Genomic DNA, 26,222 nt, shown 5'->3' on the forward strand with positions numbered 1-26,222 from the left:
TTGTTCAGTAACAGATGTAAAACGAACAATAAAAATCACGAAAATCCACTGCATTTTTAAGGTAAAAAAATTCCAAAAAAGCTTAAAGCTTTTGGATCCAATGCGGGGATTTTTCATATAATTCTATTCATGGTAACAAAAAAATACCGGAATTTCACCGCACCAAGACGGAACCTCTTATTTGTATAACGTTCGACAAATCCCTTCGAATGAAATTCGTAACCTTTTACATTTGACATTCGACTAGCCGAGAGCGCATTGAGTTCGTTACGTACACGTAAAATATGATCAATCGGTTATCGACCGCGCGCCGTTACGTGTTCGTCCGAATACGCCTACCGGTGCGTTGCGAAATTCGTCGTCGCACGAGATATTGTGATATTGTGTCGTACACTCGTGTCACACGACGGCCGCGCAGGCACGTACCGCAGCAAGGAAACGCGCGTGCCCGTCTCGGATTTGTTCGGAAAACTGTTCGGAAAAGAAAAAGATAAGGAGGAGGATACGTGTCCGACAGCGGCGGATTGTCTAAAAATGTTGGCCTGGGAAATTACCGTACGGCCAGTCCACCCCATCCAATAATAATCATTTTCCATAAAAGTCTCATTTATTCATGGATTAAATGCTCGAAGAACTGTTTACATCACGTTTACACTAGGTTTTTATCTTACAATTTAATACAATATGCTTAAATAAATTATTTTTATAAAATAATTTTTAATCCAAGTACATCGGCCCAGTGTTATAATACGTTTACCGGTCCACCGGAAACTTTCCCAATATCCCGGTGAGTCAATCCGCCGCTGGTATCCGAGCACCAGAAACAGCGGCGGACACAACGTAAAAATGTCACACATCCCGTCCGGGCTCCTTGGCCCTGTGGAGTCGTTCGCCATGACCGCGCGTGGGCGTGCGTTCTTGTGCATTTCTACGTGATCCTATTAATACCCGTTTTGAATGCTAAAACAAATTTTTTTGTGATAGCCGGTGGCGCATTGTACAGAAAAAAAAAATAAAAATAAAAACGTACTTTTTTGGCACCACACTCCGGATTCGTGTATTATATACATCGTATGGTGTACGTGGAACAAAAGCGAAAATATTTTTTCGGGAATAAATTAGAACCGGCCGCCGCCCGTTTCATTCATTCATTGTTCATTTGCACGCAGCATTTCCGCGGACCGCGTCTGCGCCGCGACAACCGCTGGCTGAATGAACAAGTAGACGAAACACGATAGCTCCCGGAGTCCTTTGAACACGCACACGAACGACTTATTTCGGGTCGTTCAACATTCCGTTCGGTCTCAGATGGTTGAGAAATTATTGCCCATTCGCACCCGTTTATTATTATTCCTCGGATCGCTTACGGATTTCGTTATTTGTATTCCGCATATATATATATGTATGTGCGTATAGGATTTTTTTTTTTTGTTTTATTACCATTATACGCGCATAACAATATACATACTCGCCGTATTATGGTCGTCGAATGTGCGGCGGCGGTGATGTATGTATTATTATGCGCGTGCAATATAATATACGAACGACAAAACAACTGGCACACGGATAATATTATTATTATATTATTTAGCTCGTGTGTCCGCCGTGTCTACGTGTGTTATTGATATTATGTATTTATGCGTTCGAGACGACAATGTGCGCGCGCAATATCGAACGTGTCCTAAATCCCGAAAACGCGTTCGCAACGTACAAATCACGTGTTCGACAGTCGCTCGACCGCACTTGATTCGGCATCCGTCCGAGGATGATCTCGTTTGCATTTTCTACCGGCGTCCGTCTGGTCTCGGTCTTAACCTCGCGCGCGCTAACGATCCATCAACAAGGCCTTGTATGCAAATCGGCCTTCGACTTCCGTCCCGGTAGAGGAAAATTTTAGCAACCGTTCGCTTTTGAAACCGTGCCGCTGCACTTTCCGGTCCGATCCGATTATTTTTTTCGAATCGATTTCGTTCCCGCCAGCAATTCCACACGTCCAATCATACGCACAACATTACGTGTATACGTTCCGGGAGACGCTTAAAACAAAAAATCTTCTAGAAATCAATAAACGGAAAGCAACGACGAGTTTTACCGGAGTCGAAGTGACGACCGACTCCCACGATCAAAACATCAAGTATTTCGTATACGGCAATACCTATTGTTTTCCATTGCGTCACCGAGTTCCGAGTGTGTTTTCGCGCCACGGATCCGACATCGCGTACGCTACTTGTTGCGCTCACGTGTTTTCGGCATAACGTTCTTACATTACGTCCACATTTCGCGATCGACGCGGGACACATTTTCCGATCGAAATAACAATCGCTGTTAACGCGACAAAAACCGTTTCGTTCGAATGATATACATGCGTTGCGTTCAAATTCATGTTCAAACAGGGTCGTATTCAAACTTACTTATAGGGAGGAGGGAACTCAAATTTTTTCTTCAATTCAGGCTCAAAATTTACAAGTTAAATTTTTGGTAATATTTAATTCAGGTGAATTCAGCTTAATAATATGTGGTTTTTTTTTATAATATAATGCTGGATCCACTTAGAATCGACTTTTTTGTATTTCTTTTTTAACACCTGTCTGTGTTTTGAAAGTTACGCTTGTGTCTTATTCGATTTTTCACTAAGTATGGACCCGACAAAAAGCCCAATTCAGTATTCACAGCAACGAGTAATTTGATTTCGTTATAAAATGATCCACATTAAAACAAATGTGTATCTCACATATAATCAAATCCTTGAATACGGATTCAGGGGAGGTCGCCCCCTTTGCCTCCCCTAAAATACGCTAATGCGTTCAAGTCGATGACATTTCGGGTGTAAGGCGTGATTCGTCGTCGGATCGACTAGCGGATATTTTCACGATTGATAATTTACGACGAAATAATTGGTATTTATACACCGTCATTACGACATGTACTCTGGTAACAGTAAGGTATTTAAATAATGCTCAACCGCATGCAGATATCACCGTCGTTGTTGGAGTGAACATTGATTTGCGGAGAATTAACGCAATCAAACAATTAATGCGCCCAAATGTATATCAATCGAATTCGTTGTTTAAACACCTAATTAAAATATACTTTTAGTCAAACAATACAATATAATCGATATTGAAAAATGTAGACGACAACAAGACGAAGAAGTGTATACTAATTCGACAAATGTTAACATACAATTACAGGATGTGTATTTAATTTCAACAATATTTTTTGGTTTATAGGTGTACGAATGGCGGCCGCGAACGTAATCATAATAATGTTCGTGTTTTATTTCTAAACATTTTACTCGTGAATCGAATGATAACGATTACAATACTCAATGTAAAGCAACTAAAACGACTTAATGGTTATCGCGAACCATTAATAACTAATCGTACGATTTATAACTAAAATTAACTAATTTATGTATGACGCTAAATGTTTCTGAAAAAAAAAATCATTAATCAACAATAAGTGTGTGTGAGTGTGTGAGTGTGTGTGTGTGTAAAAAATATGTTTACTTTTAACATTAATTTGATCATTAAAACTGAATCGAATATAATACCGTCACTCTTACCAATGCACTGCGTTCTTTTTTTATCTCACTTTTTTTTATCATTTTATTGACGTACGTACTTAAAGTTTTTTTTAATATTACATAATCGTTTTTTTGTTAAGTATTTTACATTAAAAAATCGGTTACATTCATTGGAGATAATACGATCACGAAACAAATGGACTGTCAAATTATTTTACTGTATTCTAGCGACTAGCGTTATTATATGATTCGTTATGAATGCACAACCAATTTTCAGTACTCGCGTACTACAAAATCGACGATTTTGGTGAATCGTAAACACGAGATACAGCGACGTGAAAATTGATACGACGGACGTTCGCAACGACAAAACAGTTTTCAATACCCGGATATTAAGACGTAATAAATATTTATAGATAAAATACTACTTAATTTATGTCTTTTAACAATGAATGTTCTAGGGAACTAGTTTTTTTCTCATGCGTTTTTAAAGAGTTAAAGATACTCGTATTTAAATAAAAAAAAAACTAATGCACCGCCAGAGTTAAATATTATGAAACATTTTATGTAAATATAGATTTAGATAAGTAACAAGTTTTTTTTTTTTTACAATGTTCGCAGTTGTAGTTTTGTCAGTATAATATTATAATACGTGTATGGTACTACGTTTTTCACACGAATCCATTAAAACGCAGAAATCGATCTGGAGCTATAAATTAAATACATCTTCGGCTCATGCACGAACGTTAATAATAAATATAAATAACTGGATACAAATCGATAGGCCTAGTATATTTGTAGGTACGTAATAGATATATATAATAGGGTTCATACGGTTCGTTGTTTAATCCATGAGATTCAGATTCGTTTATTTTTCGCTTCATATGATACTTATTAGATACCTACGTCCTTTATCGATAATTTTGCAGATCTGTTCAGTACATTATTTTACCCGTCGAATTTGGTGAAGTCATTGGGTGTCTTTTTCTGACACGTGTACCAGGACTTGGCAAGCATTTTATTGATGTGACATTGATCGATACCGTTCATTTGGAATTCGACGCAAGAACGGTAAGATGTTTGGTTTTCGAGCAAACCGACGTACATGTATGGCTAATGGACTTAAAACAGTAGCAAAAAACAAATTGAAAATCCCCCGAAAATTAATGGAAAATATTAAATCCCAGGGCGATACATACATGCTCATGCCGTTGCTCTGGCGAATGCTACGAATAACTTACTAGCGTATGAACAATACGGTGCCCGTGTACGCACGCCTATCAATATTATTCCACGGTTCTAGGTCGCGTGAGGGTTGCGTCTAAGATAACAAACATTCCATTACTAGAAGATTAGGATATTGGATAAGACGCGTTTATGCAGAGTATATAAACACTTGTACATATCATATATATATGTACTGTATGCGAGTACACAGTTTCGTATAATAATATTAGATTGTGTGCACGGAGATTGAGATTGATGTGCGTCGTGCGTGCGTGTGAGTGTGTGTGTATATACAGTCATCCCCTAAATGCGCACAATCGAGTTCGAAATACATGATTAGAAATACAATGTATGTTATTAATATTCATAAGGGCATACGTCATGGTACTTCAAACGCAGCCTCGCGGACAGTTTGGTGAAATACTAACCCTTTTACTATTACTATTACTATAACGCTAATACATAATATATTACTACTACTAATACTACTGCTGCTGATACTACTACTACTTCTACTTTTTTTTTTTTTTTATCTTAATCGCCGAACTCGTAGAGAACTGCCTTTGCTCAGATTTCCCACCGAGCCGCCGTCGTTTGTTTATCTTAACAACTTTACAAAATCTTTATGTATTATAACATATCGTCAAACAGTACGTATGGGATCCAGCCAATTATCATAACAACAAATTATTCGTAGTGACAATGTATTGTTTAATCGTCAATCATCGCAGTTTCTTCTCGGACCGCCGCCCTTGCTGTCCCGTACTAACATTCGTAACGTTGTTGTAACCGCTCTTCCACTCCCTTGGTCATCACAACATCATTTATGTGTTTCTCAACCGCTTTCCATTTCTCAATACTCCACTGTGTTATAGGAATCACTGGGCCCAACATGACGTCCTGCCCAACAATGGTCCCCAGCACCATGTGTTTTCGACTCCACCGACCGCATCCAAAGAGCGTGTGCTCCGAGCAATCACCAGCGTCATCACAGGACCAACACTCTGGGTTTGTCGCTCAGACAAATCTGTACGGGTAAGATGGAAAGCATCCACGCCCAGTCAGCAATTGAATCAAATGTTATCCTGTTAGATCCTTGTGAGATCGACTCTCACACATTCTCACACATTTTGTATGAGCAGCCTCGTCCACGCACCCTTGGTTGTTCCGGCACACCATTCCTGCTGCCACCGGTCCCACGATCCCGTGTCCACCCGCGTGCCTTGCATCTTCCACGCTGCTTTTAAAAAACCGTTTGAACCGACCTCTCGCCATCAAGTGTGCAGGTTAGATAATCCTCAGCTAACCTAACCTAACCTACTGACAACCAATGTGGATACCGTCCTGGTACGCACTGGTGACTCTCAACGCTGATGCTGGCTGTGGACTGGACAGTAGCTTTATATGATCATGAAAAACCAGCGAGGCACTACACACGGGAGCCGCATGTAACAGCCGACCATGTATAAGTAGTATGTATAATGTAGTAGTTTTATTTTGCTTAGCCTCCAAGATCTGTACATTGCTGAAGTATGTGCTGACCGTACTACGCATGATGGTGCAGCGGTAGTATACCACATAAACTGTGAATTCTCTGCAATCCAGTATTGGGGTGTTAAAACAATCATGTTCGATACACGCTTCAGCGTGCCAGAAAGAATTTTTGTTCGTGCGCGACGGCGGTGGTGGACGACTAACAGGAAAACGTTGAAAATTTAAATATAGTCCTACGAATCATTTCCTTAATATAACGAATGACTCAAATCCCATATGGAAGGCCTACTCGTATTTTTTTTTTATTTAAATATGATACATATAATAAGTGTTACACAATGTAAAAATATATGCATTTCTTGTATAGCGTAACATAAATTCTACATGATGACTACGTCTGACAGAAATATTAGCGTGTAAGTGTGTGTGTGTGAGAGTGTGTGTTATATTTCGATTAAGTTAGTCATAGCATGTTTTGTATTATTAAGTATACTCTGGCAAAAAAACGCATCGCTAACAAAAATTCTACTTTGCGGAGGCTGATGTCTGGTTGAGATTTGATGACTTTGTGATGTGACGATTTCAAAACATATGCTATTGCGATTGCGTAGTATCAGCGGAATATGTCTACATCGTTTTTACCATCGTTTCGGCCTTTGACCTACCCACCGGGATTAAGATTAAATCGGACAACAGATAGTGTATACGCATATGATACCATGTGAACGATAGATATAATACAAAATGTATAATAAGATTATGGATAATATTTTAATCAAATTTCCAATATACCTTCCGTATGTCCACATTCCGATTTAATGAGATACTGTATGAAACAATTTTACAACCCGAAAAGTGGATTAAAAAAAAAAAAAAACACCATTGTAAAATCGACACGTTATTTTCTTTGCGGAGAAAATGATAGTAAAAAATCCACAATTAATTAACGATTGTTTTTTTGTATTTATTTAATTTTTGTAATTATTCTAAATTCCATGTTTACTTGACAAAAAAAAACATGTACTGGACACACGTAGAGAATAAACTCAGCGAAATGTAATACCTGTCAATCGATTTCAGTATACAATTATTTTACATTTTAACGCACTATTCTAAAAAGTAGAACAATTCAACATGGTCTGAAAATGATCGAATTAATAATTTCCTAATTAAAAATGTAAATCATAACGCGTATGCGCAATGGCTCGAAATACACGGATTTCGGTATTAACCTGATTGTAATGATTATTTTTAATAAATATTTAAAAAAAAAAAATTGCGATCAATTCTACTCAACCAACATGAATCGCATACGACTGAACTCGAACAGATTAGTACAAAGGATTTCCGTCGAATACGTTACTAATATTATATGTAACATTCGTAAAACCGTGACGCGTTCACAAATAACACTCATCATTCAATCTTGAAATCGAATCGTAATAACATAGCTGCGACTGATGAACACTAATAATCGCTTATTATTGGTAATAAATACACATCTAAACAAACATTTTAGTTCACCGCGCGTACACGGACGGTATAACGTTGTGTTCGAAGTAATTGAAAATTAAAAGAAAAAGAAAAAACGAAAAATAGGTATAGTTACACACATCATGTACACATATCTTACAGGATAGTTGATATTTTGCGGGTTTCGCACGTTTTTCGAACGTGCAAATAAAAAAAAAAAGAAACATTGTATACGCGTGTACCTAAATATATTTATGTAAATGGTTTTCGATTCACTATGTGACGCGCGTATACATGTACACCACACACGTACGCGTCGTACATAAATTAGTTGGATAACAAAATCGTGTGTGCGTTCTCTCTGCGCTCCGGTCGAAGATGAATAATAATAATAATAATAATAATAATGTTACAACGGGGCCACGCCGATTCTCGTCGTCGTCGTCGTCACATCGGCTCGCGACGATTAATTAACTCTTTTGGCCTCGCCGCCGCCACCGTTTCCATTCATGCGTATCGCACCCGCCGACCCGTCCGTACACATTACAATATCGTGTAGACACGAGCACATAATACGTCTACGCCGCGGCTCTTTCCCCCGTCAGGATCCAAGTCCTTCGACAATCACTTTCTATGTATTATTACTATTACTATTATTATTATTGCTCTATTAATATTATTTTGAACGCGGCGGAGTATGAAACATTATCGCGTTCGACAGTCGGACATATCCGGATTTTTTCGTCCGTCGATCAACACGTATTGACAATAGTTAGTCTTTTTTTTTTTTTTTTTTTGAGAGAGGAACAGTACAAATATTTGAAACGGAAACAACATTTTGTTTCCTATTTGATTTCGATTTTTAAAATTTCGAACCAACAAAATCTTAATTTCGTATAACAATGTTTACTCATTGTGTACAACAGTCGTTAAAATGTAGAATTTACATGATTATTTACAAGGTATTATTAAAATACACTTCTTATAGGTCGTATTGACATAGATGACATGAGCTATATTTTTTTTTTTTTTTTTTATGAATCATATTATATCTTTGTTTTTGATTCGATAAAATATGAATTTGAGCCTTCGATAAACCTATTTTATCGTATACATGCCGCAAATATGTTACACGATTTCGAACATGTGTAAACAATATACGAGTAATGTGGGAGTAGGGCCCTTTTAGTCTTCGTCAACTACGTCACTTTCGTACACGTGTAGTAGCCGTTGTATGACTGGTGTTGATATTTTATTTCAAAACTATTTGCATACGCGTCGAGTTATGACCTAAAAAAATGTTCTGAAGATTTCGTTCAATAGCGATCTCTGATGTAAACTATTATCGCGTGATATTCTCGATAATGTTTAAAATTTTTAAACCTGAGACGTATACTATCAGTTGTATGCGATGTGGTCGGATTTTGTCGGATTGTAATTGATCAATATCAATCACCTTTATTCCAAGTTAACTCTATAGAAATTCGACATAATAACGATTTTTCAATGTCTTATGCATTTCAATTGACGCTTCAAGACTTTACAAGGCTTCCAAAAACTTCTATCAGCCATAATCTAAAAACCGAGAGATGTGCAGTCTTTCAACTGTGTACAAGATTTAACTCGAAAGTGACTTGTGAATAATGAATGTTCATCCATATACGTATGTGTGTGTGTCACTAGTTTAACTCCTATTCACCCGTTTCTTTCGAGGCATGCGTGTGTGTAATCTCTCTCCCCACTACGGTCACATTTCCAGGTTGGATTTCGGTGATGTCTAAAGCGTTTGGGTTTTCGAAAATCTCACATTTTATGTACTTTTTTAATAACGTAACACGTGAAATATATACATACGATTCGTACAATTACATGTGTATATATGCTACGTATATTATTTTTTGTCGCGCAACGTGCCAGTTTTTCGTTGATTATTAATTTCCTGTAAGAATCTCAAAAATATATTATGCAAATACTCATTCCAACTTAACTAAGCGATATTATTAAATATATATATATATAAATATATAAAATATCATTGACACAAAAATTATCATTCTGTATGTACGGTGTCTACATTTTTTATTGTAACCCAGTACCTATACGAACCGAATTTTAAACGATAGCTAACAATAACGAATTAGCACATCCTTTTCCGCAGAATTTTCGGGATTCTTATAATCATTTTTCGGTGTGATATTTTGGAAATACGTACAACGTACGTGTAACGTGCATGTAACGAATAATTACGACTGGTTAGTTAAACGTGTCTGAAATAGTCTCCTTGTATTTGTACGAATACGGTGTGATCACATTTCTAGAGATGAAGTACCTACAGACCAAGCCCGGATTAGGGTGGAGCCAGGGGAGTCATGGCCCCGAGCCTCAACAGATATCAAACAATAGTAGGTAGAAAGTAAGTTTTTTTTCTATTTTTTCTCTTTTTTTAGCTCGTATAAAAAACAAGTATAAAATATTATATGGTTTTATAGTTTTGTGTTCAGAGAGTAATTTTTTATAGGTAATTAAAACCGATAATATAATTAATGAGTTTGCTTTCCAAAAAGAATGAAAAAACTATTTGTATAAATAACATTTTTATTTTTTGTATTAAAATAAGCAAGAAATAAATTTATAAATAATAGAATATAATTTTTTTTTGTCTCTGAAATATTATTATGCGTGGGTCATCAATATTTTGATTATGGTTATGGCCCCTAAAATTGTTTGGCCCCGGGCCCCAAATTATCATAATCCGGGCTTGCTGCAGACGACTGTAACAGCAACACCATCAACGATGCGGCTCGAAGGCGCGGAAAAACCGTTTCCGTACGGCTTCAGCTGCGGGCGTTTTGCCATCTCATCCGGGTAGCTCACGTCACATTCGTACCCAACTATATTGTGATCGAAACGTGTGGTTTGAAAAGAAATTATCGTCGAGTTATTCGCGATTTTTTCCGGAGACGTCTTCACGATTTGATTGAGTGGTCGGAATCGAAGAATAATCGAAGTCTTCGTTCCCTTCGTCGTTGTTGATCTCGGTTGAACAACCACCGCGTTTCCCGTCCCTCACAAAAGACCTTTTTTTGTTGCGATACGTGCGGTACTACCGATCACGTGAACAGAGTTTTCGAACGATCGCTGTCGATATTGCTTATCCCGGTAAAACATCGTAAATCTTATACACATTATGAGTGCAAGCAATCAATTGTTTTTACACTTAGCCCAATTCTCGTTCACGATCGGTTTCACAAATCCGTCTAAAAATCATAAAAACTATCCTGAAGGTGCCAAAAATCTACTGTGGTTGATACTGCTGGGAACTTTTTTTATCCTGTCGATTACCACCGGTTTCAAATTCCGAATGAAACGAGGAATGTTTACCATGACGTGTGTTTTTTCGTGTGCACGTGTTATTCCGATCATCACACAATCGTAAGAGGAAATATGGTACTTTAAGGGGAGGGGGAATTAATTTTATTAATTTTACAACAGTTATCAGTAAAAACAGTAAAAAACCGACAACATACCGACGACATAACGGTTTTCGATAAAGTCTAATTTTTATTTTCATCGTAACTCAAAATAAAATAATCGTCGAGACTTCACATTTCCACTATACGCTTGTATCAACATTTTCTATAGATGGTAAAATTAAAAAAAAAAAATTTTGTGCTTTTTATAGATGGTTGAATACTTTAGATTGAATACTTAGCTTTTTTTGAAAAAAATTATTTTCTCTTGACAAAAAGTATTTATGAAAATATTAAAATTTCCTCGAGTTCACGAAATTTATAATATATATAGGCCCTTAACGTTTTTGATTTGCACAAATTGTAGAAGACCTCTTTTTTTTGTAAAAAGTAAAATATAAACAGTTCAATCTAGCTAAAAAAACAGTTTGGTTCTACTTCTTCACCCACTATATTTATCAAGCTGATCCATCCGACCTCTTGCACTTGGATTGGATTTTTGAGATCAACGGTGCACTGCTTTTAAATTTAAAATTTAGCAGTGTCATTTAGCTATCTCTATACCTCACCACACCGTGGACACTCACACGACCTTGGAGTTTTGATCATTTTACTTATTCGTTTCAGTGGGATTTTTAGAGATAAATTCAAAGTATATTATGCTTAAATTATATTAAAAATATTAATATACCTGTTTCACATCCATTTATGTAAAGCATTTAAATTTTTAAATAAGTACACCTACAAACCAAATATTGTTGAAATCAAACACACATCCTGAAATTGTAAGTTAGACCAAAAACGTACAACTGAATTTTAATGAATATTAATAATTTTCAATTCATACAACATATATATTATATAGTTCACATATAGAGAGAAAAAGGTATTTTTATTTATGGCAATAGGTATCTATTTATTTATTATCTTTTTCGTATGACACATTAGATTTTCGATCAATAACGAAAAAAGGCAATATTATTTTCCTAAGGAGTAACTGGACCAAAACTTAATGCCCCTCACCCCGTTGCATACTGGCAAGAAACTGAAGACGCCACTGATTTGGACTACTAGTGCGTCGTCGATACGTACCACCTACAATCTCGTATTCTATCTACAGGCTGCGCGTAATGGAACAAACGTATTTCGGAACAGAGGACGATTGCTACGTTACTGCCGGATAACCGACAGCGTCGAAATAGTGTATCGTATTTTTTTATTTTATTTTTATAGGAAAAATAAAATAAAACAGAATTACATTCATGCGATAAATATCGAGATGTTTTCAAAGTTGTTGTGCTCCGCCGCTAAACATATACATTATGTGTACACGGGACCGGTGCTTGTATGTTACCGGATTTTAAATTGAAATTCGACCCCAGCACCGTCTACCACGGGCGACCGTGTACATAACATAATGTACCGCTGCTCTCGTAACGAAAACCATCAAACATATCGGGTAACCGGGTTAGAGAATGAATACCTATTTATCGCGACCGTAATGCGACATGTGTCTGCCCGTCTGAGCGTACCTTTTGTACATTACACCGAGTAGGTACAGCATTACACTCGCACACGCGCACAATTTACTCGTGTGAACGTTTTTTACGTGTTGGACTGCACTAAGGCGAAGACGTCGATAATGTTTTGCTTGCGAAAGGAATCGTTAATTTCTCAGTGGATTCCTGGATAGTTCTACAGAAACACCGTGATTGCTGTTCGCTGTTTGCGGCACCCTAACGTTCGTTTACGGTGTTTATTCTTTACTCGAACGCAAATTGCTGTTACGGAACGTATTGATTTTTAGATAACGTTTTTTCTACGTCCGGACGGTAAGATTCCGCTAAAGGTTTCACACGATCGATGTACTTCATTACTTCATCCGGGAGGTATCGGTTTTTATTCCTTCGTTCTTTACGGTTTACCGTGCGATAGAAATAAAAACAATCGCACGATCTTGTTTACATTATCATTACGTGTACGAATCGAACTCATTGCGGATCGATCGCATATTACTACGTACAACGACACTGTACGAAGACCGAATCTTTAAAGATTGTACGATTGAATTGCATAAATGTACACGGGATCCGTCAATTCGAACGGCACACAGTAGGTTTCGGGATAAATAGTTCTTTGTGGCTCGCCTTTGATTTCCTCGAAACCCGTGGTCGTGATCACTGTATGCGTACAGCCTAGGAGACCAGAGATGGGCAACTGGCGTACCGTTACGATCTTTTATTTTTGAAATGCAACCCTTAAAAATACTCAATAAAATGTTTAAAAAACATTTACGTCGAACACGACAAACCGTACGAACGTGAAATTCGACATGATCGTTCCTGAATTTCTCTAACGCTGTGGACGTGCAATGTAGGGATTATTCGTGTTTTCAATGGTCGAAAAGGTTTTTTTTTTTTTTTATTGAGTAAATGCGCGATTCATTTTTCGATTAATACAGGTTTACGAGGAGTGCAGTGCGCACGGATTCGTTCCCCGGCCCGGTCAGACCTAAGACACCACCGGTGGACAAATCGGTTGGCAATCGTAACGAGTTTAACAATACCGCACGATTGTGCGCGGATCCCCTCGCCGCGGTGCCAATAAAACACCAACGACCGTGTTGTACATATCGTTACACGTATACGGACGCGTTCAGGAAAAAATGTTTGCGAGGGGACGCAAGTCGAAAGGTGTGTGACGACGTTACGTCTTGTCCGGTTTTCTCATTTGTCAAAGGTTAACGTCGAACCCTGCCGAAAATGGAATCTCGTACTGGACGTCGACCGTTTACCCGCACGGCGATCGTGTACGCAATTGGTGCGCATCGGATAGGAAGAAAAATAGTTAAACAATGAATAAATAATTTAAATAATTAGTTAATTAGTCAGAACGATAAACCGTGCGGTTATTTTCATCGTTCGGTTAGCACGGGTTCGATCGAGTGTCGGACGGTTGTCGTTGAATCGACGGCCCCACGTCCGATCCAGCATCATGTTTTTGCGTTCATAACAAGTGGTACACGACACAGTAGCGTATCCAGGGGTAGATAGGGGGTTATAACCCCTCCCCGAAAATGTTAAATGTATGGTTATTGTTTATGCGAGGTCCCGAATCCAAAATTGGTCGGGGTGACTACGCTTCAACTGGTGCCGGATATAAAATATCAAGAAAAAACTGGACTGTATTAAATTATAAAACTTTATTATAATCAAAATGCAGCAACAACCAATGTATACAAAAAATACTAATAAATGTACTAATAAAACGCGGCAACAACCAACATACAACAAAAAAAAGAAAAACCGAATACGACAATAATAATATAATCGCGCAGTGGATTAAAATAAACTGTCTACCTGATGATGACGGCGTGAATTTATAGCCGGTCGTCACCGGGTTAGGAGGCAGGTAGAACGATCCGTACCTGTCCGTCTAGAATATTCTAGAAAAGTCCTGACTATTCTTGTCAATTATCGAACTGTACCCAACAATGTCTATTGATTGTAATAAAAACACACAAAATTAAAAAAATGTAATGTTACATTTTTTCTAACTCCCCCCAAAAAAAAAATAAATTTTGGATACGTCACTTACACGACATACTTGCACGTCCGTACTTCTCTGCACGTCTCACAATCCGTTCCGACAAGTAACCGCGATACGGTGCTGGATGGCTCTTTCGATGATACCCTTGTGTACGCGCGCATATGAACGGAATGGCTGTTGACTACGCACTCTTGTCGCGAATTCAAATGCGTGTGCGCGGGTTCGACTTTTGTATAGCGTTTGTGAAAAGAGCGAACGTCGATCACTACGGTGCAAGGGTGACAAACCTATGATTTGGTCGACCAAATTTCAATGGCTCGCTAAAAAGTTGAAATTACCAACAATTTTACACGAACAGAAAGAAAATCAAGCTATTCATAAACTCGTTTTAGTTATAGGAAATTCTAAGAATCAAACCGTATATACGTTTTAAAAAACGATAACATTAATTTTATTTTCAATTTTTCGCCAACTTATGCTTGAGAAAATTTATATTCCAAAACTAATTTTATTAAACCGAAGGAAAGAAATGCTTTAACCGATTAAACAATTACCGCTTGTGTTTCATTAAAAATGACAAAGTATACTCCTGACCAAGGGCGGATCCAGAGTCGGGAAACTGTGGGTCAAGCCATTTCAAGAGGCCATTTATTAGGGATTAAACTGAATTAGAAATTAATACCTTGTAAAAAAAAAAAAAACACAATATGCTCATAAAAGTGTATAAATATATTTATATTACATTTTAGAATTAGTGATACCACCGATAATGGCATATTTACGATTAATAAATATAATCTAATTTTATCAAAGCAACAAACTTACGGAATAAAATATGATTTACTTAACTTTCTACTAAAACGATATAATTTAAAATATAAATTATGAATTATAAAATTTTAAATTTTGAATATACATGACATTCATTTTTCAAGTAACTCCGATGGGCCAATTGTCCAAAAGTCCAAATCAAGGTCTAAAAAAATAAAAAAATTTCCAAGAGGCCAATTTTGTCAATAAATATTAACTGTGGGTCAGTTGACCCCCTGAACCCTCCCCTAGATCCACCCATGCTCCTAACATTAGATTGTCTAAGAAACAAAATAAATAAATACGTAATGCCGAATTTAAAGATATTTAATAAAAATTAGAACATGATTTAATTAATTTAATAAAATTAAACATCATTCGTAAAATTACAAAAGCAAATATGTACATACCAAATTAATAAAAATAATGTAATAAATCAGAAATTTTAAATTATAATATACCTAATTTCTTTTGGGCACGCGATAAGGTGCCTACTAGCCTATGGGATACGAGGATAATCCCGGTAGGCCCTCACAAAAATTATAAGACCTGGGCCCCTTACCAAATACAGGTACCTGTAGTTTTAATTAAATTCAGTAATTTTATTATTATTAAAAATTACAATACAATACTGATGTACAGTCGACTTCTTAATTTAGTACACAATGGGAAATGAGTAAAACACGCAATTTTTCGAATAATTTAAATGATTTGCTTTTGGTAAATATGTCTGTTACCATTATTTCGATTATTAAAATCATTCGATTATTTTGATAATCGAAAAATAATAATAGAATGATTCAATAATTTTAAATAATCGAATCATTCGATTATTCCCATCAGTAGTTATAACATCACCAGCAGAGTCGGTAAATAATGTTGCTAAAGTTCGGCGCAAAAAATGACCTGTATCAGCTCGGGAATATAGTAAATTTAAATATATTGCAATTTCTTTAGGCATTTTTCCAATTTTGTTTTTTTTAATAAACTGCTTGATGCATTAACCGTTTTTATAACTAAAAAAAAAATCTATCTGACGTTACATTTATGGGTCATAAATCCATATATTTCTTAAAAATATCATAAACTCCCCTTTAATGGTAAAATTGTGAACAATTTGTTTTTAAGTAGAGAAGTTTAATGTGTAATATATATATTTTACTAATGAATATTACATATATCGTAATAAATGAACGGAGAATGAATAGCCAATGTAAACAAAACAATTTTATCCCACCTACCTTTTTACTAAATATTAAACATCAGGAACTTCGTCAACGAATTATTTATATCGGTTAAAGTCAATACTTTAGAATTTTTACTTTTAATCCACTCGATTTTCTTTTGAAAAGAAATTTGTAATTTTAAACAAGTACCAATGTTTCATATTTTTCATGCTTTTAAGTATTGAATAAATAAAATTGAAATATACCATAGAATAAACAGTTTAATTTCTGTAGATAATTTATTAAAATTTGTAAGAAACACATTTTTCGACAACGATTTGGTTTTATTTATTTTTCTCAGTTTTAAAAGTTTTTCATTAATCATCATATATCTTTCTTTTGATTTTTCAGATAAAAGATTTAGTGAAACAGCATTTGCCGTTTTAACCATGTACGGTGAAGTTAATGGTTCACTACAACTACTGTACTGATTGTCATCTTTCGTATTTATGCTTGTTTGCGCGCTTCGCAGTCAAACCATCACTGGTTCGATTGTGTGACGTACTCGCATCATTTACAATAAAAAAGAACACTTAACAAGGATAATTAATGAAATTATAACAATAATTGCCGGGATAAACGAGCCAAAAGAGCCACAGTAGTATTAACAAAAAAAGTGATAATAAATACGATAAATCTAAAAATAACAATAAAATCGCCTATGCTCCAAACGCGTTGTAATGATATAACAAGACAAACCGCATAAAAATAATATTATAATATTTTTAACAAATATAGCAGAACATACCTTGGACGGTGTGGCGTTCGAGTGGTTATGCCCACGCGACCGTGTTCACACGTGCGACGAACGCCACAACCGGCAGAAGAATTGGTTGATCAACGGCGACGGTCTCGATTTACAATTAAATGGCTCCTCCGCGTACGACGATAATCGAGTGAAAATTTCGCAGACACGGGTCAGCTACGGTTCGGACACACGAAGTTGTTCCTGGGAGATGGCGACTCCGGCGTGCTATGCCGCGACCACAAAAACACACGGCTGGTGTCACGGGAAAAACGACGAATCGGACGTTCGGCATAGAAAGTGTCGGCGAAAAAAAGTCCCGGCAGTAATGGCGTCCACGGACCGGTGAAAATCGTACCGCCGATATAACGCGCCGATCGAAAATTCTTGAACATCAGACGCCGACACCGTTATTGGTTGCTCCGGTTAAACACGAAATGGAATCATTTGAACGGCGACGTGACACTTGCGCGAACGATCTCGTTTTCTAATTCGAATTCTTATATAAATCGCGCGAAACAAATTTTTTTTCCGTAACGCGTCCAACGCACTTGTGTGGGAACAGTGAAAACGAAGTACGTTTAAAGGTTTATGCGTCGTGCAAGGAGGTTGTGATATGTATACAAGATTTAACAGAAAGTTTATGTTTTGTACGGACCGTGGTATACATTTAAGTTTCTGGTTGTGCTGGGACTACGCGGCCAGTGCTCTTGGAAATTTCGCTTTACTACACGGTGTTATAGGGATTTCCAGTTTCCATTCCGCCCCCCGCACTTTCTGGGATTTCCACTATACCACCCGCCGCTATGGGATTCCCGTCTTACCGCCCGCTGGACGGATAAAGGTAACAATCCAACGCTTCAACCGTGGTCGAAATCCAAACTTTTGGTACAGGTATGACAACTATGTTATACCTAGATTGTCATGTTTTATTTTCGATTACCGTTTACCTTTGTGTTTATCATTTCGATTTCTACGTTTGTACAGCACTTATGAGTGGCTGATGAAATTATATTTTGGGATGAAAGTAATAAAACAACAGTGGGCAATCCTATAAGTAAGGGAGCAGGTTTTGGAATTTTTCAAGAATTTCGTGAAAAATTGAATGCTCTGCAAACGTTTTCAACGCCTATAATAATACTCAAAAACGGTAAGATAATTATATATATTGAATTAATAGTCTTGAAAGATTCTTCTGATCTCGTCAAACATTTCCGTTTTCTCTTAAAATAACAATTATGTATCACCACCATAATAACACACCTTCACGAAAACAAATTGATTTTGTGTCATCATTATTGATATATCCAAGTTATTTTGAGTATTATAATTTTTATTAAAAGTAAGACTTTTTAAGTTTATTATTAGCGCTTTTTCATATGCAAAAATTTAGATTCCAACTGTCGTCAACATTTAACACAAAAGATTTTAATTGATTTTTATTTGAAATGTAATATAATATACTGTATAAAATGGTTAAAAGAGAATTAACATGGTTTATTTGATAAGAAAAAAATAAATAACCAGTGTTGTGCATTATATAGATAATTTTATCTAGATAAAAACATTAATCTTTTTATCTCATCAATATCTCAGAATGTTGAAATTTTGGTTTTTAAACATTTTATTGAACTATTTATATATTATTTTACTTATATTGAACTATCTTTAAGAGCATACTATTCATATTGTATAATAAATACGACGTTTTAAATTTTTTTTTTAATTTACTATTTATTCAAGATCACTTAAATAAAAATAATTATTTTAATATTGCTGTATATATATATATATTTTTGTAGAATTTAAATCAAAATGTAGATTTGGTTTATTACTTAGGTTTATAGTTATTTTATAGCTTTGTATAAGAAATGGGTAAACAACCTGGCTATTGTTATAGATAGGTAAACACGAGACTCATTTCTATTGGTATTTATATTAAGTTAGCCCTAATTATATCCAGTTTCCTGGTAGGGAAAATGGACCCAGTACGCGCCTGCACGCGATCAATTTTCAAAAATTTGACACATTTCTTTTGGCTACGCCACCGAGACGAGAGGGCTTATATAGTGTGATTATATTAATCTTAATCTGAAGTTTTCCAAAGTAGGAAGACCACTTGGATTTGTTTCACATGTACTTGTTTCTACATAGAATCTTTACCAATAACCTAGATGTGTTACTCAAGCAAAAATGTTTGATCTCTTTCCTTACATCCCACCGATTTACCATAGTATTTTTCAAAAGCTTTCTGTAGATGGCAACTGTAACGATGCGACTTTTTAATAAGATAAAAATATGGAAAAATTATTCTGATATATGCATTTAGCTTTTTTTTAATTTAATAAATAAATAAAGTATGACCTTAAATTTTCATTTTTTTCGTTACAAAATTAAAGCCATCAAAAATAATGATTATATTATAATTATTGAAGTGGTAATTTTTTTTAAAACATCATTTATTCATGAAATGTATAGTAGTGCAAGTAATTTTAAATTGTTTTTAGAATAATTCTGATATCTATTATCCATTCATATATATATTATCCTTATAACAATTTCATTTGGGAATTTATTTTAGAGTTTGTAATTAATCCTTCTGTTTCTCAATTTAAGTTAAATGCAATTTACACCACTGTGGCTTTGACCAACTTATATATACATATATATGTGTATGTGTGTGTGTGTGTGTGTGTGTGTGTGTGTGTTTCATGCGCTGTATATTAGCCACTCATCGAAGGTTTGCCGTACTCGTACAAACCCGGGATTCGAAAAACAAATAACGATCACGATGTATACCACATCTCCGAGCAGCATTTGCTCCGAATCCAAAGAAAACTTACTGATGAGTGACAAAGAGGGCGGATCATTTGAAAATGTGACTTAAATATTGCCCCTTTGTTGATTATTTAATTAATATCCCATTTTATACATTTCTTCGGTAAACTGTGTTTTTTTTATTCTCCTCCACCTTCCCAATTTATAGATGCTCGCACAACACTGACCGCGCATAGTTTCTTCCATTTATGAAGTACCGAATAAATATGGATTTTATGTATGAGATTAAACGTTTTATTAAACAAACTGACACCATTTATAGTTAAAAACGTTTTATCGTTTTTCCCCGCCCTTTATGTATCAGTAATCCGAAAATCCTTTTCACCGAGCAGCATTATAAAACCAGACTTACGTATACACGATGTACGTTCTTGCATATCCAATTACCGACAACTATGTCAACGCGTATTCGTAATCGCATGATCTTTAGAACAAAGAATCGTAAAAAATCGAATTTTTATGAATTTCCATCGAAAATCCATTCAAATTATACAATATCTTATGCGTCCGACAACGATCTGTGTACAAATTCTTTGCTGCAGCAATACAAGTCCTTTTCAGTTGTCTCGCTTTCCTTCGACAACAACAAATACATTTGCTTCGATAATCATGCAATATGCTTCCACTATAGTGCACATATATAGAACGCGAGAGATAAGGCTAACATTTTTCGTACTTTTCCGACTAAGTATTTTTTTTCCTTTTTGCATTATGGATTGTTATTCCGAAAAGTCGTCTTCAGACATAAACCCTAAATCCGTCCCACGTCAATGAGTAAACAACCATATTTTGAACATAACATATTGTATTATAAATGTACAATCGTTTATATTAATCATACACGGAACTGTTGAAAATTAACCACATTCTAATGTGATCGAACTGAATGGTACACGTAATGTTTTTACGCACGTTCGTCCAAAGGCACAAACTTCATATTAATACTTAAATCCCATTTTATTAAAAGTAAAATCTTGGTAGCTCAGGAGTGCAGTAGGCAAAAAATGATTCGTGCTATCCACCGTTTACCGTTACGTACGAATCGAGCCAATGAAAAATGTCAAGGAGGATTTATCACCTGCAACTTCTTGAAAATGTCGACTAACCGAGTTTCGGGTCATTGCGGAGCGAACAGCATTCGGTACACACGTTGTAATATATACGGTATACGGAGAGAATACGAATGAAAACCGCTCGAAACATATTGTACGTTAGTATTTCGATTTTCAATTAGTAAAATTCTCTTCCGGTGCGCAAGGGTGCCAGTGTGAACCCGTACACCGCGTTTTTAACCCCTTCGCGTTGCACACCGTACATGTGTAATGTATGATTTATTGTTTGCTTATTTATATATATATATATATTTAAATATGAAAACTCGTATGGGAATGATAATAAATCGTCTGAGGAATAGATATAGCGCAACTCACGTGAGAAATCTAATGTTTTATTATTATTATTATTTATTTGTTCTAAATAACAAGTTGATTGATCATAAATCATATATATATAACGGATCGGCCCCATTACAAGTCGGTTCATTTTACTCGCAATTAAGACTATTACGTTTACCGCATCATTCTGTTTATTTATCCTTTCTAGGCTAGTTCATTAATTGAACTCGTAATGTCCAACGTCTATATTAAGCACGTTTTACTTAATTATGTTTATTTCCTTATTCTTACACGATAAAACATAATAAAAAAGAACAAAACTTGCCTATAATATTCACGAGGAAAAGTATCTTCAATGATTTTCAGTTTTTTTCTTTTTATTCAGATTCGGTCCAAAGATATGATATTAAAAAAACTATTCTTTCTCGACTATCATTGTTTAAAACTTAACACGAATACGTGCTACTGCATATTGTACCTACAGTTGTACATCCAAAAGAAACGCGTCACGTAACGTACACAGTACGGTGAATTAATTAATGATTCAAACGAATTGATTTTACGTAAAAAGCAAATGTTAATATTGAACTCTGCGAGTACATAAGATTTGTTACAAACTATCTGAATACGTGCGATTATCGAGTGTTACACTATGGACACGCGTTACAATGGCGAGTACGAAAAATAGCGATTTTCGTTGAAAATAATAACCCTTTGTTCGACAAACAAAAACATTGCTAAATACCGATCACGAACGTAGTCCGTGTACATTATTTGACCCATGTCGGATCATTGAGTTCAAGACAGAGATAAAGTCTTAACGTAGCGATTGCGCAGTGCGTATACATACATTTTGACGATAAAAATAATAATAATTAATCGACGTACCAAATTTGTAGACATTTTATCACAGTACTAACCAAACCGCCGCCCGAAATGTAAATGTAAATTTCTAAAGACACCTGTGCATATATCGATACGCGAACCGTGGCGAAAACCGTTAAGACAGGTTAAATTGCTGTATTAGCCTTTTTTATCAGGTGTGCGTGTGTCGTTTTGCGTATTATTAAAATAAGTGGGTACATTATTTGTTTATTTTTGAAAGACATCCGTTTGTAACGAATAAATTCAAAAATCGATTAATGATTCGGTATACGAAGAACATTATTTTTATTCTAACGTTCGGACTTCAATACATTAATAATACGTTAAGTCGTATAGAATATTAGTGATATATGATTCTATTGGTAAACTCATGGTTTGATTCGAATGCATTTCAGCATTATCAGGATTTGTACATATGTGTGAGGTGGCAAATAATTTGAATCAATTTTAAGTTTCATGGATTGCTTTAGCCGTTCGATAATACGATGTATTATGTCAATGCATATAACTTCAGTAAGACACAAATAAAATATGCACGTGTGAACGTGTACGCGTGTATCTGTATAGTTTTTATTTTTAAGGTCGACACGTGAGAAGTCAATTACGGTCTACTTTTACATCACATAATTGAAACATTTCATTAAATCGTTGTATCATATACGCCGAGTTCAAATTTTACCATCCCATTGCGTTGGAAATCAAGACAGCGCTGAATTAAAACGTGTTACGACGTCACAGCAGAATAATCGAATTCGCTTTTCCAAATATTATATTTACACTATACCAACTCGTCATCACATTATTGCGTAACAATAAGTATGGCTGATAAAATTATATTGTATATTAAGATAAGATATATTTTATACCATGCAGAATCGTATTGTTTCCGTGGTTGCTGTTGTTATTATGATTATTAATTTTAATTATTTAAAAATATTATGATAATTGTTGACGTCCCGGAAAAGGAACTCGGGTACACTGGCGTTAGAACGTCGAGCGTGTATTTTGTATTACGTATAAATTATGAATCCATAAACGGTAAACCGTAAACTTACATATACATATGCGTGTCTTCTAGGGCGTTGATAAACAATTTATAATATACAGAGCCGGCCCAAGCAAAAGTAGTGCACTTGGCAAAATACAATTGCTGCTTCTAAAAAAAAAATTGAGCTCTCATTTTAACTTAGCCTCTCCCCCTATTTTTTATGTGACATATCTACATAAAAAAATATTAAATTCTTTTATTTTATGTATGAAACTATATATAAAAAGACTTAAAAATGATTTCTATAATTATTACAAATTGTGTGGTTATTTATATTTTTGGAATAATTAAAAACGCTTAGCGTAGGCCGTAATATAAAGTAATATATTAACTTATATAAGACAATATTATTTTACTACATATATATATATATATATATATAGGTAAATGGTTTTCACGGATGAACTAATTTAAACATTTGTATTATAAAACGCCGATAGAAATAAAAAAAATGTAGTTTTGAAAATGCCGCCCCTACTAAAGTGCCGCTCTAGGCAGGTGCCTAGCTCGTCTATACCTTGAACCAGCCCTAGTAACCTACGGGGAAATACTACGAACGCTGTCCTACGTTTTTGGAGCGAAATTTAAATAAAACTTGTATACACTTACAAACCAATAGTTATACATTATTTGCATAGTGTATAACTTTTGAAATAATAAACTCATCAGTTTTTAACAGGGTTCGGATTATATAGAATTTTCAAATTTTTTTATGATACAAATAAAAATAACAAAGTGAGGTGTAAATTAGTTTCATGTACCAAGAACTTCAAAAATTAAATTAAATTTTACCGTTTTTGAATATTTGAAATACTCGTATTTTAAATTATTAGTACTGTTTCCGAAGTTTTGGTACTATTTTTTACAGTAAGAAAAATTACCATATTTTTGTGTTTACTACAAATTTATTTTGAATTGGTAACAGAAGGTCATTTTAGTATTTTTTATAAGCGTATTATTTCCTAAGATTATATTATAGATATTCATTCAAAAGATAAAATTAACTGCTAGTAAAAAATAATAATTTAATTTAAAATTTCGATTTACATTCCTTTTTTTTTTCTTTTTCTATATTATATTGTTAGAGCATATTTTAAGGTTTTTTGGTTATATTGTAGTGCATATTTCATTCGTTTTTAATGCAATAAAATCCGATACCTGGTTACTAGTGTTACTGCCTAAAATATTTGTTTTTTGTCTCCAACGAAACTTCGTCACAAATGTTAACCTATAGTATTTTGTACACAATTTTCGATTTGCTTGAATTCAAAAAATCCACGCGCCCATTAGATTCATATTCGACTTGTATGCATTATGGTATCATAAACATTTATATATTCTAAAATGATTTGAATTAGTTTCACAATGGAGTGATATCCTCCATCCGTCTTAACAGAAAAGTATAATTGCAACAATGCATATTTGATCGACTCTGATTTCCGAAGGAACGTTTTTTGGTTCATCGATTGGCTTCTACATTTTCATTGCACTCCATTCACAAAATTTAACAGATCAACACTTGAGACATGTCTGCAGTAATACTAAAGGGGCCCCGTAATGCACTTTCGTTCAGACGAAGGCGACCCGAGAACCCGATGCTGGTCACCACCGTATTCGCCCGTTCAGCGTTCTTGTCGGCCGAAATGTCTTGTGTCGAAGTCGTAATAAATATACACGCCGGCAACATATACATAATATACGTGTTTTAACAGTCGAGTTTTAGGTTTAACCAGAACAAAACATTCATGCAAATCGATTTATACACGCTACGGATTTCGTACGACTTTGGTTAAAATATATTAACAAACAAATAAATGAATAAATAAATAAATGCTTTTCCTAGAGTATTATTATACGTGTAAAGTACGGCCGGTTATTCTGAATTAAAAATATACATATAACAGTGGCGTATTTTAAATGTTTTTAAGGAGCGGCTGCTCCATCAATATTTTGGGGGTGTGGTTAATATTTAGGTGGGCACTCTTTTACTTGTACGAAAAATAAAATCGTTATCTTGTAATCGTCAGACATCAATAATAGACTACATAATGCCTAAAAATCACAACATATAATAGTATAATAATATATACGAGTGCTGCATAATACGTAGTAGTGTAGTAGTACACTTATACATTACTTATAATACATGATTACCAGGTGTTTAAAGAATAAAGTTTTAATCTCCTAATAGTTTATTTTGATTGATGTTAAATAATGATGGAACTTGAGCAAATTAAGTTTGCATGTAGCTGCAGCATTACTAGCATTACAGTGAAGCTTTTCATTACCTATTATTAAGCGTATTAGATTTATTTACATATACCAATTAGGACAATTATCCAAATTAGTTAAAAACATAGGTGTTCACCAAACGTAGTTGTTCAATATGTTTTTTATAGTGACAATGCGAGCGAAGCGATCGGTTTTGGTATGTAGGGAAGTTTAAAAAACAGGTGGGTGTGTGGTTTGTAAGAATCTTCGCTCCTTACGTAAAAGTGGTTCAACACGCCACTGATATATAAAGTCAATAAAATCTC

General features: G+C 35.1%; 1 long non-coding RNA gene across 1 annotated transcript; it reads left to right on the forward strand.

The window, feature by feature from the left end:
- The first annotated feature begins 4,186 nt into the window (after positions 1-4,186).
- LOC112688044 lies at positions 4,187-6,740 on the forward strand. The gene is made up of 5 exons (XR_003149041.1): positions 4,187-4,327; positions 4,456-4,597; positions 5,629-5,788; positions 5,846-6,201; positions 6,259-6,740. It is a non-coding gene; the product is annotated as an uncharacterized LOC112688044 (long non-coding RNA).
- Positions 6,741-26,222: the final 19,482 nt, after the last annotated feature.

Source organism: Sipha flava, unplaced genomic scaffold, assembly GCF_003268045.1.
Source record: "Sipha flava isolate LNK unplaced genomic scaffold, YSA_version1 36_pilon_pilon, whole genome shotgun sequence".
Lineage (NCBI taxonomy): Eukaryota > Metazoa > Arthropoda > Insecta > Hemiptera > Aphididae > Sipha > Sipha flava.